The sequence below is a fragment of the Sitophilus oryzae genome, unplaced genomic scaffold (genome assembly GCF_002938485.1).
Source record: "Sitophilus oryzae breed Bouriz unplaced genomic scaffold, Soryzae_2.0 scaffold_1370_pilon_pilon, whole genome shotgun sequence".
NCBI classification, from domain to species: domain Eukaryota; kingdom Metazoa; phylum Arthropoda; class Insecta; order Coleoptera; family Curculionidae; genus Sitophilus; species Sitophilus oryzae.
The window spans coordinates 33,824-38,878 of record NW_022146027.1 but is presented as its reverse complement, the minus strand read 5'-3'; positions in this window follow the sequence as shown (position 1 = coordinate 38,878).

Genomic DNA, 5,055 nt, shown 5'->3' with positions numbered 1-5,055 from the left:
AAGAAGTTACGCACATTGCTTTTCTTCCTTTATCCTTCGCAACAATTATCACTAATGTCGAATGGTGGAATAAAATCACTTGAAATATTGGATTGGACTGTATTTCCATGAGGGATTAGCATTGATGATGCACTATAAGCTTTACATTGTTTACCCATAGTGACACTACCGCAATTTTTAGTATTACCCTTACGTGATTTTTTTTTGACAATATGATATCGTAAGAGTTTCTGGATGAGGAACTGCAAATAACCAAGTGTTACTGGTAATTATTAACAATCACAGATTTACAACTTTATACGTCAATCAATCCTAAAAAAATATATAATAAAAAAAGATAATTAAAATTTATTAATTCTAGTTTTTATAATCTATATATACTGATTATGTTTAGTTTTAATAATTTTTTTTTTTTTTTTTATTTAAAATATTTATGTTGAATAGTTTGTTTATTTTTCCTTTTGAATTGTACCTAAGCATCTTTGAATTTTTTGAGTAATGGTATATGGAGCGCGGCGGAAAGTTTTTACTTGCCACGTCGAACTGATCTGTCGTAAAGTAAACACTTTGTCACCACTCTCGAATATTCTAAGTATAACTGTTTTTACCGTAAATTTATTTTTCGATGGCGTTTTACATTTTAATAAGTTTTCTTTGGCTAATTGATTAGAATGTTGTACTTTTTGTTTAAGATTGTTTATGGAATCATCATAAGTATAATTGACTTAGGTGGTTGTTTAACTGATGTTGGTAATGTAGGAGTATGTCCGAATAAAAGTTCAAACGGAGAAAATTGTGTAGCAGTGTGAGGTGTAGTATTATATGTAAATGTTGAATAGGGAATCCAATTATCCCAGTCTGTTTGAGATGTCTTAATGAAGTGTCTTAAATATTCTTCTAGAACTTTATGAGAGTGTTCTAGTGCTCCGTTTGACTCAGGGTGATAACTTGTTGTTCGGATCTTTTTTATCTTTAAAATTCAAAGTACTTTTAAAAATATCACTTAAAAAAATTTGACCCCTGATCTGTGACTAGCATGCCAGGTATTCCGTAAATGCATATAATATCTTCGTTACAAAATGTACATTTAATATCAAAATACTTAAAAAAATAGTATATTAATTATATATTTTGTTAATCATCCTGAAAGTTGTTAACATGTATTTGACTACTGGTTTCTGCAAGGGTCCAAACTTATGATTCAAAAACATTTTTCGAATCTTGGTTTTGATGCCGTGGTCGTAATTACCATAGGCATTTTTGTTTTTTCGAGACTGCTATTTTTTTACAAAGTTCATTTTTATAAACCTTTTTATGTCTTTTTTCATACCTTTCCATGTATATAATTGAGATAATTTTTTATATGTGCGGGATGAACCTTGATGACCTCCTAATGGACAATTGTGTTTTTCATTTAAAATGCCAACCTTTCAGCATCTTAGGGGTTGATAAGACTGTTGTTTAATATTGTACTTCTGAATAGAGTGTCTTAAAATTATATCTTATCATAGGAAGAACGATTTCCCATTTGATTAATGAGTTAAAATATTATTTTATAAATGATAGTTCGGTTTTTCGTTGGATATAATATTTCGTAAAGATAGTAAGCAAGACCAAATATTTTCATAATTTATCACTGAATGTATTTTCGTTGTCTGTTAATAGAAATATATTACAATTATTTTGTTGATACTGAAAAACTGACGGCATATCTAAAGGATTTGTGTTATCGTAATGTTCTAAAAAAATGTATTAATTTGTTTATTTTTTTCTAGAATTTTAAAGTCGTTTTTGTTGAACACCCTTTGCAAAAATTAAAAACCATAGGTATGTTGTGGTGTTTCAAACAGATTTGTGTTTTTTTCTTTGACTTTGGAATTTATAATTGCTATGGCTTTATATTTATTTTAAAATTATCACAATTGGTAATACTAGAATTTATTACTCTTAAGCTGTGCTAATTTATTCTACTCAAACAAAGTTTGTATTAATCTTTCCAGCTTTATAAATTATTTCACAGTCATATTCTTCAAGTTTTATTCTTAAAGACGTCAAAACTTATAAAACCAAAAATCTTTTGATATTAAACATATAGAGTAGGGGTTTGTGATCTGTAAATAATTTAAATAAAAAATATATGATTTAAATGTTTTACTGCCTGCACGATTGCAGTTAGCTCTTTCTCTGAAGTTGAATACCTGTTCTGCTTCATTTAGAGTTCTACTAGCAAACGCTATCGGACGATCATGATTAACCTTACCCAGCGATAAAATTGCTCCTACTGAGAAATTACCCTATCTGTTGTTATATATAATAAATTTTCGGTAAAATCTTTGGGCATGGAGAACAGGAAAAGTTACATCATCTTTAAGAATTTCGAAAGAATTTTCAGCATTTATACCCCCAATTAAAAACAGAATCTTTTTTAAATAATTATAAAAAAAAAATTTTGATAATTATATCTCTGTAGAGCGACTTTTGAAGCTGCGAAGCTTCGTTAAATACTGAATTTTTGATGGATCTGTTTTAATGCCGTTTTCTGTAATAATGTGACCTAAGTATAAACATTCTTTCGTAAAAACTGACACTTTGAAGGTTGAAGTTTTAAATTATGTTGTCTAAATCTTTGAAAAACTTTAATTAATCTATCGTTATGTTCATTTAAGTTTTTTGCATAAATTACTATACTCATTCAACAAATAAAGCATTGGCCAAGACCGCTTAAAACTGTGTTCATTAGTCTTTGAAATGTGGCGTGAGCTCCTTTTAAACCGAAAAGCATTCTGTTATAAACGTAATGTCCTGTATTAGTGCTAAAATCGGTTTTATTTTTTTTTTGAAATTATAAAATTCTCAGGTACGAGGTTTGTTTGTTTCGGGTAGTAAAAAAATAATGAGATTTTCCTAACTGGGTCTAAAATTTCATATTAGGTGAGGATAAGCGTTTCCAATGGTAATTATTTAACTTTGAAAAATCAAATTCGCCACTCTAAATTAGCATAATGTGGGGTCGCTTTTCTTAGGAACAACTAGTAAAGGACTATTCCAAGGATTGTCCGAAGCGGAAATTACCCTGTCTTTTAACATTTGTTCTCTCAGCTTCAAGTTCTATTAATTATTTCTTTATGTTTGAAAGGCAATCTATAAGGTTTTATGTTAATAGGACCTTTATTACTTCCTGTCGGTATAGTGTGTTTTATTGTGTTGGTGCTTGTTAGTTTATCGCCTTCTAAGTAAAAATATCGTTAAAATTTCTACAAATATCTAATACTTAATTAGTTTCTTCTTCATTTCATTGGTTCGTATTTGGTTTCTTTTATTTTAGCAAACGATCGATAATGTCAGGGGCAATTATATGTTTTCTGGCACCACTCATTAAAAGAAATAGGTTAGACATTCACTCTAGGTGTATGGATAGTTTGAGCTTCATTGTTAACATTTTGATGTCCCTTGTCGATTCAATCACTTTTAATCGGTATACTATCTGGCACAATGAAAAGGATGAGTGCCAGTTTTTGTTGTTTAATTCCCACTGGATGTTACAAACACCTTTAGTAAATACAGGTTCTTTTCTTATACCTTTTAATTCTCCACAAGTGCCAAGTTTTATTTTCAATTAGACATTTTGTAATGCTGATGTACATTTTCAATAAAGATATATCTGCCCCTGTATCTAACAAAAGATGTAATTCTTTATCTTTTACATCTAAAGAAGGGATTTTAATTATCTCTAATTGTTGGTAACTATCGGAAATTAATACTGATTTATGCGGAATGTCAATTAAGTTTTGCTCAATTTTAATTTTATTTTTATGCCTGTGTAGTAAATTTATAGAACAGCTGCCATTCACGCAAGAAGGCTAATTGGCTGCTCGCGACCGCGCTTCTGCCTTGCTTCCTGAAAATTTTTGAGATGTGCTCGGTTCTAAAAATAATTAATCTGCTGAATTGATTAACGACTGAGAATTTATAGCCTGAATCTGGAGCTAGGGTGGATTCAATATTTTGAACTTATTAAAATTGTAGTATTTATCTGGCTCTCATGTAATTAGAAAATTTTGAGATTGTTGAGGCATTAAAAACATTTTAAGCCATAGCCGTTGAGAAACCGAGTTATTAAATTTTCTTGGATTCTGAGAATATCTTATTACGTAAATTTGAACGAGGATTATTACTGTTATAATTGTTACCATAATTACAATTATAATTTCACAACGTTATTGTTCTGATTAAAATTTTTATTTTTTTTTATTTTTTGAGCTATTTTTGATGATGTACCTTCTAACTATTGTATCGTATTTACGTGTTCATATCTATTTGAAAAATTCATTATTGCTATTAAAATTTTGCGGTGGGCGTGTCTGTATCATTAAGTTAGAAAATATTTTAATATATGAGTTGTTACTTTTTTGTTCGTATTGCCTAATCTGTCTACACTGTGATGTTAAATGATTATTTTAAAACAAAATAAACAGGAATTATTAGAAGAATGATTATTTAATTGTCTATTTCCACGCTCTACAAACCTATATTTTTAAAAATGCGAGTTTTTAAACCTGTCATTATTCTCAAGTTCCATTTCAATTGCTAATGATAAAGCTTTATCTAAATATGTAGTATTTTCGGCAATAATACGCATTGAATTTTTTTCATCGTTGAGTCCCTTTCTAAAAGTATTGACTAAATGGAGTTTAAATTTTCTATTAAACAGTAGCTTCGTTATTTGGATACAGAAAGACACGTTTCTTTTATATTTATTAAAGAGAATTTTTAATCTATCGCCATATTCTTTACAGTTTCCCCAAATGTTGCTTTATATTCATTATTTGTGTTAGAAAATGCGATGGTGGTGTTTTATCAGTAAAGTGCTCTAATAAGAAATCTTTTTAGTTCTTCCCAATTTTGAAACTGTTTATATTGTGTTACCTCTTGTGCCTTCCCTTTTAATTTAGTACCAAAATTAAATCTACTAGTAATTCTTTTTAATCCACTTTGACAATTTTTAATATTGAATCACAAATTTTTTAAGAAAAAATTGGAGGAATTTGCGTCATC